The sequence below is a fragment of the Lolium rigidum genome, chromosome 3 (genome assembly GCF_022539505.1).
Source record: "Lolium rigidum isolate FL_2022 chromosome 3, APGP_CSIRO_Lrig_0.1, whole genome shotgun sequence".
Lineage (NCBI taxonomy): Eukaryota > Viridiplantae > Streptophyta > Magnoliopsida > Poales > Poaceae > Lolium > Lolium rigidum.
Genome location: NC_061510.1, coordinates 382,511,126 through 382,521,267, shown reverse-complemented (window position 1 = coordinate 382,521,267; position 10,142 = coordinate 382,511,126). Strand labels below are relative to the sequence as shown.

Sequence of the window (10,142 nt, the reverse complement as noted above, 5' to 3'; positions counted from 1 at the left end):
CTGTGAAAGGGTGAAGGAGCCATACGGTGGGGTTGTAGCGTCGTTGCAGCAGGAGGAGGCCGTCGACCGAGTCGAGGACGCGATCGAGGCCGGTGAGAAACGGGTGACAAACCCTGGCGAAAGCTCCCGTGGAGAGGTTGAAGAAGCGCTTCTTGCCGTGGGCAGGGTGGACGCCGTGGCCCTCAGGTAACATCATCCACCGGCGAGGGTGGAAGCGTGGGTCGGTGATGCCGCGCCCGAGCGGGCAGACCGTGCTGGATCGCCAATGCGTGCACGCGGCGCGGAAGCGGACGTAATCCAGCAGGTCTCCCGCTAGCACCCGCCACCCGACCAGGCGGACCAGATCCATGGGGAGAGAAGACCATGGTGAAGCCGCGTCGCCGGAGCTGGGGGCAGCCATGGCAGGAGAGCGGTTGCGGTTTTCCGATGGAGACACGGCGATCGATTTGTCTGGCGGCGATCACGACTCCGCGGCCGCGAGGAAGGTAAACTGGTCAGAAGTAGACCGACCTCGACTTGGTCACGAAGTCCGGGCTGAGTCGGGAGATGGTCGAGTGGAGATGGGCTGAACCTCATGGGCCTGTCCTGAGGCCCATATTCGGCTTTCTCTCTCAGGTGCGTGGGTAGGGAAACGGCCGCCGGCGAGAGAGACGGGGAAGAAAGGTGCGGTGTTTGGCTAAAAATCCCAGCGGCGGAGGAAGGAGGCCACCGCTGATGCCAGATTAAATCTTCTTCGTCATCCTCGATCACCATTTTTCTCCTCTGTGCAAGGGAGAACTGGAGATTCGCCCTCCGCCGGCGGGTAGCGCAGCTATGAACGCCGCATCATGGAGCGAGACCCTTCCCGGACTGCGGAACCACCTCTGTGCAGCGGCTTCTTTCCACTCCAGGCCTGTCTCGCCCGCAAAGTGGATGGCAAACTGGGATTCCAAGGTCTGGCCGCCTGAATTCTCTTCCTCTTTTTTCTCTTCCCGTTATACAGTATTTCTAGTGAATCAATCCTCTTCTAGTTACGAAAAGATGAGCGGTGATAAAGTTAGTTTTGTCGAATCGATTACCATGTGTGAAATGTGCTTACATGCGCACAGGAACATTTGGCATAGTTCGATGATAATTGCTAACTTTTCTTGTCTATATGCAACTGTAAAATCGTAAGCTCTAGCAGTGCCCAGCATGTTGGATTTTTTTTTGGTAGGTACATTCATGTAAATGCTACCGTTAGATGCTTATTCTGTAACTCTTAAACTAAGCATCTGAGCATGATTCTTTAACAATAATGAACACTTAAATTCCCAAATCTGAATATTGAACCACCAAGATCTTGATTGGTTATGGACGATGAACCTCCATGTGTTCAGTGTTACACATTTGGCTCGTCCTTGGACAATTAACTAGTCAATAATCTCAGATCAACGGTTTTACTTAATGCCTAAAGAAAATGCAAGATATGGTCGTACCTAGTGACTTGATGTATCGTGATGACTGATGTAAAAGGAAGATAGCAAGTAAGTGTGTCGAGATAATGCAAGGGACTGCAAGGAATTATACTAAGGTACTAAGATGTATTTTATTAGAAATCTTCCTTGGGATTTTTGCGTAATCATGCAGCTAAATAGAGCTCTTCGTAATATTTATGGTTTTCTGGAAACTTGATAGCAAATAAGATTTTGTAGCTAGATGCCACAGTTCGATTTGTCAAAATGAAATTGGGCTGCTTTAGCTGTTTTACTGTCAGGCGTGCAATAGCTAAAGAAAATTCGCTTCATCGGAAAACTAAAATAAATTATAGGTGTTTCAACTTGATTGCGTTACAACTATTAGGTACCATTTGACACTGATTAATATAGTTCTCATGGGTATTAACTCTTCAACAGAAATATGAGAGATACATTGTTCGTAAAAAACGAGCAGCAGGAAAGAAGGCCCTGAAAGAATACCTTTGTATGGAAAAGCCAACACCTCATATACAGGTGAAAATTCTATTTGACTTGTCATTTGAACTTTCTTATCCTTCCTTCTTTCCAGAAAAATCGCACTGTAGTAGCATAATTTTCCTATATAAATTTGCACTGTAGTAGCATAATTCTAGTTGATATTGAACATACTTGGAATTCCATAATCTCAAATCAGCTATTTAACTTAATGCCCGTCCATGTCAACTGTTGTTTGATTGGGAACATGAGAATCGTCAATGTCATACATACATGAGCAGTTTAACTTGATGCCTGATGCAAATGCATGATATAGTATGCTCAGTTACTACCGTCAGCATAATTATAGTTGATATCGAACATATTTGGAATTCCAGAATCTCATATCAGCTATTTAACTTAATGCCTGATGCAAAGGCAAGATAGAAACATACAAAGTGATTTGCTGTATCGTGATGCCTGATGCCTGATACCTAATGCAAATTCAAGATAAGAATTAGCATGCTCAGTAACTGCGTACAGGGCACACCCTCCAAACGAAACTAAGGCCTTCTTTGATTCACAACAATTTTGTAGGAAAAGTGTAGGATTCATGTTTCTATAGAAATTTGCACTGCAGCATCGGTTGCGTGCTCATGCAACTAAATAGAGCTCTTCGTAATATTTATGGTTTTCTGGAAACTTGATAGAAAATAAGATTTTAAAACTAGATACCACAGTTCGATTTGTCAAAATGAAATTGGGCAGCTTTAGCTGTTTTACTGTGAGGCGTGCAGTAGCGAAAGCAAATTCGATTCGTCAAAAAGTAAAATAATTTTAGGTGTTTCAACTTGATTGCGTTACAATTATTAGGTACCATTTGACACTGATTGATATTAACTCTTCAACAGAAATATGGGAGATGCGTTGTTCGTCAAAAACGAGCAGAAAGAAAGAAGGCCCTGAAAGATTACCTTCTATATGGAAAAGTCAACACCTCATATACAGGTGAAATTTCTATTTGAGTTTGTCATTGGAACTTTCTTATCCTTCCTTGACTGGGCTAATTAAGGGGCTCTGCAAAGATAAGAGTTTTCGAAAACACCGCCATTGTGGGAAATCAGCCAAACAAAGGATACACATGCATCGATCTTTGACTCGGCGGCAGAAGTTCACAGGTTTCCGTCGAGGGTGCTAATATCACAAGGCAATATTCCCATGACTCTGCTACCAATGAATTGAAAGGCGATAGTTTGATTAAGCTATTGGTGGACGAATCAGTAATCACAATAGCGCTAAAACGCATGTGATAGGAAGAAATAGATTTTACCGATCAAAGGTCTACTAACTTGTTTCAACAAAATTATAAAAGTCTAACGTTATAATATATTATTTTTGAAAAATTGTGTGAAATCGACGGTCGGATGATTTTCCTTTTTATCTTTATATAATGTCGTAATCAGCGTATATCACATCGTTATTACTCAATTACTATTACACACGTACAACAATTTCTATCTCCCATTATTATTATTACTAGTTAGTATGTACATGCATGCACGTCTCGATTTGTTGATATAAATTGTAATGCAACATATATATCATAATAAGCTTAATGATTTTTCATCACTGATGCGTGATAGATTAGGTGGAGAGGGATGCAGCCTATGTATTCTGGAGCTTGCGGCAGCGTGGAGATTTGTTTCGAAAATAACTGCTAATTTAATGGAAGGTTTTCAAATTAGTCGGACGATTCGTTCGTCAGCGTGGAGATTTGTTTCCAAAATAACTGCTAATTTAATGGAAGGTTTCCAAATTAGTCGGACGATTCGTTCGGCAGCATGGAGATTTGTTTCCAAAATAACCGCTAATTTAATGGAAGGTTTCCAAATTAGTCGGACAATTCGTTCGCAAGGACGCGCAATGTCATTGGAGCATGCTAGGCCACAGGATCTCAGTAGATAGATGGCTGAGATTAAATGTTCCTGCCAACTTCTTGCTTTTATAAGTAGTTTAGATTATTATTATTATTATTATTATTATTATTATTATTACATTCTTATGTGTTAACCTTTTTAAAGTGCATGCTTGTGTAAGAAAATCGAGAATGCATAATTTTCTACTCCCTCCGTTTCATATTAATTGACTCTAATATAAATGTATCTAGACATATTTTAGTTCTAGATACATTCATATTGAAGTCAATTAATATGAATCGGATGGAGTATTAAATTAGACTAAGCATCTAGACTATATTTGCATATTTTCACGTTATTTATTCTTAGAAAATAGAAATAAAATATATAGTAAGTTAAGATAATCTATAAATTCTTGCACATTTTTATTTTATATTCAAACTTGCACATTGACCTCACAAACACGAGTCGAACTTATGTTACTTGGATTAACATTGTGTCACATTGTGAAGGTTGTCGAACTTATGTTACTTGGATTAACTCTCTCTTTTTAATATAGACCATGTCACGTATTTTTCTTAACATATAGTGTGTTAAATAGGTTACATAACTAATAATACTTTTTAAATCATAGCCACATATTTAATAGTTCTATCGAAATAATCCGGAAGGGCGGGCCTGGTGCAGCGGTAGAGCCTCACCGCCTGTGACCGAGAGGTCCCAGGTTTGAGTCGTGGTCTCCTCACATTGCACTTCGTGAGGGTAAGGCTTGCCACTAACACCTTCCCCAGACCCCGCACAGTGCGGGAGCTCTCAGCACTAGGTACATCCTTTTTTTTATCAAAATAATCCAGGTGACGTGGATTAATATGGTGTCTCTCGTCGGAGACATATACCAATAATTATTCCGTAGTCACCATCCATTTATTATTGCTATGGTATCTTAAGTTTGTGATGCACCTGTGTTCCCTCCAGGATGGACGTATGGGCAGCTTTGTCAATTCACATGATATTCCACGATTCAAAACCTTCAGAAAAATTACCTCAGGATCACAGTTCAACAAAGTCTCGACAAGGAGTACACCATCAAAGAAAATGTATGGTTCTCTCTTAGCACAATAGATGCATATTTTGGGTTTCCTGTGATGCTGCCTTGGAAATATCAACGTGGTCATCTAGGATTTCTGAATTGTTATGTGTAGATTGTATATCACTCTAGTGGCCCCCATAGGACCTCATCAAGCTGTTTGCATGGTCTGTTATTGTTGCCTTTTCTGCATATCTTACATAGTTACATACGCGGACATGATTTATTAACATGGAAACATGCGACATTTGAGAATATATACCAGCAAACAACTGCTACAGCCTACATATCAACTACATGGATCCTGATTATATATTAGTATTACATTGTGTGGTTCCTGTTTCATGCAGTGCTTTATTGCACTTTCACAGGTTATAGCATTGATTTGTGCTATTGACCATACAGAACACTTCAAGTAGCTTACGTAAATCCTGAAAACATTTTCGAAACCATCTTTAGTGAGGAGCATGGTTTATTTGGTCTAGTATGTCATGTGAGAGTTTTCACTTTGGAGGATCATCGTCTGGATTTAGATTTTAGACAGGCCGGTGCATCACGAAGACAGCGAGTTACAAGCGACAGCGTAGACGAAAATGACGATGTTGACGGCATCAGTGAAATAACCGGCTTTGGCTCACATGCTCACAGGGTCACCCTTTGGTTGCCACTGTGTGGTCCACTAACCCTAGATGATGTCAAAACAGCATGAATTTCCCCTCTGTCATGGCTCCTCAAATTGCCTTTGTCTTGCCACCATTACAAAATTTTGTATCAATGCATCCCATTGGTGCTGACATGAATTACCTGTAGCGATGGTGCAGGTTCCGTGCGTCTGCCCTTAGGTGGCACCCTGACAAGCACCCTGGGCTCTTCACAGGTAACCAGTTCAGTTCTTGTGTGATTTAAACAACGGCGCAAACCGAACCAACTGTCAGTCTTAGATTATTTTGTGAATCCGCAGATGCTCACAGATGATGTGCTCTTTAGTTATGTTTGCAGGCCATTGCCGAGGAGAAGTTTAAGCTCTGTGTCAACGCGTCCAACTCACTTTGTACCCTCCTCAAAGCTGCCTAATCCTCCCATTTGTTCCATGGATGGTGTTCTGCAGTTTGCCAATGACTGTCAGCTGGACGTTGACCTGGAACACGGAGATTTCGCAAGAACCGTTTCGTCTCTTGCCCGTAATGGTCGCCTAGAAGCTCAGGAGGAACTGGGATCAGATCTAGAGCTTTTCCATGTATCAGTTGTTTTCTTTTCTTCAACATTCATTTGATGATAATTTTAAGCCAATATCGAATCAAGATCCGTCAACATGCAAGGAGTCTGTTGTAACATATACCAGTACAGTTGTAAGATGTGAACCATGATTCATTCTATTTCAGTTTCTAAAGGGGAATAAAATGAACTTGTTTGAACATAAATATGATGAATTGATGGGGGATCCATGTGACCCACATAAATTTAATGAAATCTTCCTTAATTTCGAGCACTGTAGATATAGTGTTAGATGTTTCTGTTGAGACGAGACAATTGTGTCTCACTGATGCGTACTCACGTCGGGGCCATGATTAGCCCAAGTGCAAAGCAAAGCTGATCGAAATCATGACATTTCACTGACAATTAATGTTAGCAGCATGGATTAAACCGGAACATTTTGCTGCTAATTCAGTTCAGTTCTTGCTGAACATGAGCAGAACAATCGATTTAGAAGCTAATGGCCGGTGGAGCTAGAAGCAGATGATGGCGACGGCAGCGGCAGCGGAGAACGCGGAAGTAGCAATGAGGAACACAAAATGCACCGCCCAGCTGCATTGAAATTTGAATAAATTGAAATTCGAAAAGTTCAACAGTGATTGGGCAAACTTGACAAATCGAAGAATATTGTGGTGATTTTAACGGTGGCCGATCTGATCTGGTGTACCAGTTCTTGTGTAACACGACGAAATAAAATTTAGTAGTAGTAGTAGTACCGTAAAACTAAGATCCCATTATCCAGAATGTTCAACTAGACCTCAGGCTGGTCATAGTGCATAGTATCATATTGTAGTATCATGCATATGATACTTGTCTATGATACTATCACTATAGTGGGTGGTATTATAGAGTAGTATCATAATCTTCTAAATTTATTGTTTTGTAGAATCCCAATACAAAATGTGTGTACAAGATCTATTTAGCATTAGTTTTTCTCGTAATGTGCGCTATGATACAGTATCCACCTATGTTACTCTAATCTTGTCTCTCCTCATTAATTAGATGCCACATCAGCATTTTTGTGGGCCAAAGATGCATGATACTATCTAAGATACTAGCACTATGGCCAGCCTCATGCATTAGATCCAGAACGCAGTATGCAGACCTCGGGAGTAATTGGGCACGAGGTAGGAGCGGCCAGGCAAGCACGGTGTAACCTCGAGGTCGCCATTATGGGCACGCTTAGCGAGAAGCTGGTCACACGTGCCTCCCTCCATCGGTGAGCTCGACGAGGCGGAACATGCCGCGGTCGGCGTGGACGAGCATGGCGTTCCTTGCGCGTGCCGGCGCCTGGACAAATGTGAGCTCCTCCTTGCACACCTTCCACGCCGGCTCCGGCAGCGCGGTGCCATCGGCGAGGACCACCGGAATGTCGCAGGCGCATAGGTATCGGTGTCCTTTAATGGTGCCCCGTTCGGTGCCATCGGCTACTCGGATCCCGACCCACGCGTCCGGTAACCGTCGTAGAACCCCCGCCCCCGGAACGGCAGGCGCCGGCCGCCGCGGCGCGCCGAGTCTCCGGTCTCGGTGTCGAGGGAGAAGGTGAAGGAGGACGAGGCGAAGATGGTGCGGCCGTCCGGGTGCACCACGTGCGACTCGACGTGCTTGCCGTGGCCGGTGGCGTGAAGCGGGAGGGGCGACCGACCTTGCTCCCGCACCCACTCGTCCAGGTAGTGATTCACCTCTTGAGGCTCCTCGTAGAGGTAGAAGGGCTTATTTCCTTCACCCTCTAGCACGCAGAGCTTGTCGCCGACGGGCGCGGCGGCGTGGTAGCCAGGCTTGACAGGGCCGGGCCATCAAAATCTGGGGCCCTGTGCAAAATTAAAAAATGGGCCCTATCACACTTGTAAAATATACCTACTTAGTAAACAATCATAATGTTTATACATATAGATTGATGTTTAAATTAACTTAAAAATTGTTCTCTACATTTGCAGATTTCAAACATGTGGTAAAATTATATCTAAATCAATTTTAAGACAAAAACATGAGTATAAAAGCCGAACCAGCGGTACGATATTGAAAATAAACTACTCCTTCCAATCCATAATAAGTGTCTGAGATTTAGTATAAAGTAACTTTGTAAATCCCCGACACTTCTTATGAAATGCGGGAGTACATCTAATGGTTTTTATACATTTAATTTGACCTATTTAGATTTTAAAAAAACTAGGGAAATAGTTTTGAAATATCAATGGCTTATAGCATGTAGAGCAGTCCCAACAAGTGCATGTACATAGACAAGCACACTATAAGAAATATCATCATGGGAGGAATATAAAAACACTACACCAAAGTTAACTTACAACTTTTTAATGAGAAACACAACGATTTCTAAATTAATTTGAATATGAGAAGTCATAATATGTCAGTGTAACTTGCATCATAACCTTCGGTCCAAGTAGCAAAAATATTAAGGAGAAGAAAGTAAACAACTTCCTACAGGAATCGACCTCAAAACCTCAAAACAAGTACTCATAGGTTGGCATATTGGACCAGTACCAGTTGGCCTGATCAGCATTTATGTATGATAAATATTGATGTAAAACATATATAGTGCATATATAGAAATTTTGGGCCCCCATTTTGTTGGGCCCTGTGCGGGCTGCACGGGCTGCACACCTGTCGGCCCGGGCCTGAGGCTTGATCCATACCTTGTCGTCCGGGTCTGGCAGAGGCCTGCCGCCGTCCAGCGTCCCCGTCCTGGTGTCGTAGAGAAAGGTGATGAATTGACAGATCATTCTATCCTCGGAGATGGTGTCAGCGTCACCGGTGACGACGATCTTTCTGCCGACGGCTTCAAACTTCAAAGTGCGGGCCTGTACCGACCAACGTGAAGCCAATGTCGAGGGCTGCTCGAGGGAGGGGGCGCGGGGCCTCGTCGGCGGTGACATCGTGCATGTCGGGAAGCTTGTAGATGCTGAATCTGTTCATCGCACTCTCCTGCAGCACCACGTACAGATGCCGATCCGCCGCCGCCGCCATCGTCCCATCGTCTGATCCCTTACACCTTGCTGAAAGTGGCGACGAGCTGGCGTAGGCACGTGATGGATTGGTAACGCCTAGAGCGGTGGCTGACCACCGGAGATGGGAGAGAAGCGGTTGAGATCGGGCGACGATCGATCGCAGCATTGCAAGGTTTATGTCAATTCAGATCTAAAAAGGGGGGTGCGATCTTTAAATTGATGAACTTGACTAGTATATATATGTAGCACCCGTGCCATTGTCTGTCTTGTTTGTGGCGGCGATCGACCCTCGCGAGCCCGTGAAAACCAGGCGCGGAGCCGCACCCCGCTTCAATTCCTTTTTTTAGGGGAACTGGATGGCTTTAGAGCCATCTCCAGCTGCGTTCCCCAAAGTGTCCCCTAAATCAACTTGAGGCGCCTCGGACCAAAAAACCGTTCCAGCCGCGTCCCCCAAAGCCCATTTTTGTCCGGCGCGGCCCGATACGATGTCCGGCGTTCCGAGTCCGTCCCCGTCCCACAGGGGACGCTCCGGGCAAGCCGGACACAACGAAAAGCGAGGCGAACTGACGCGGGCCCGACGTGTCAGCGGCTTGGAAGGCTAAAACCCTGTCGCCTACCTTTGGTCAAGCGACGTTAATGGCGTCCCTGTTTTCCCAGGCGACGCAGGGACGCGTCTCGTCGTGCATGGCCGCGTGGCCGTCCGCGCCGGCGTTATTGCGTGCAACCACCCGCCGTTGCCGCTGTTTTAAGACGCCCGCAGTTCTCACCGCTCCCAAACCTTCTCGTCGCCGCCCCTCCCCCTCCCGGATCTTCTCCTCGCCGCTCCAAAAATGTCGAGCTCGTCCTCCCGCAAGATCGCCGCGGCGAGCGGCCGGCCGCGGCAGCCTCACCGTGCCGGAGGCGTGGGCGATGTACCACGCCCGGTATCCAGTCCCGCCGGACATGCGGCTGCCAAGCAGCGGCGGCTGGAAGATGGCCGTGAACGGCATTGGCGTCCCGCCACCGCCGA

General features: G+C 44.9%; 1 pseudogene; it reads left to right on the top strand.

Annotated features, from left to right (window-relative positions):
- The first annotated feature begins 398 nt into the window (after positions 1-398).
- LOC124697539 lies at positions 399-5,987 on the top strand (annotated as a pseudogene).
- The last annotated feature ends 4,155 nt before the right edge of the window (positions 5,988-10,142 follow it).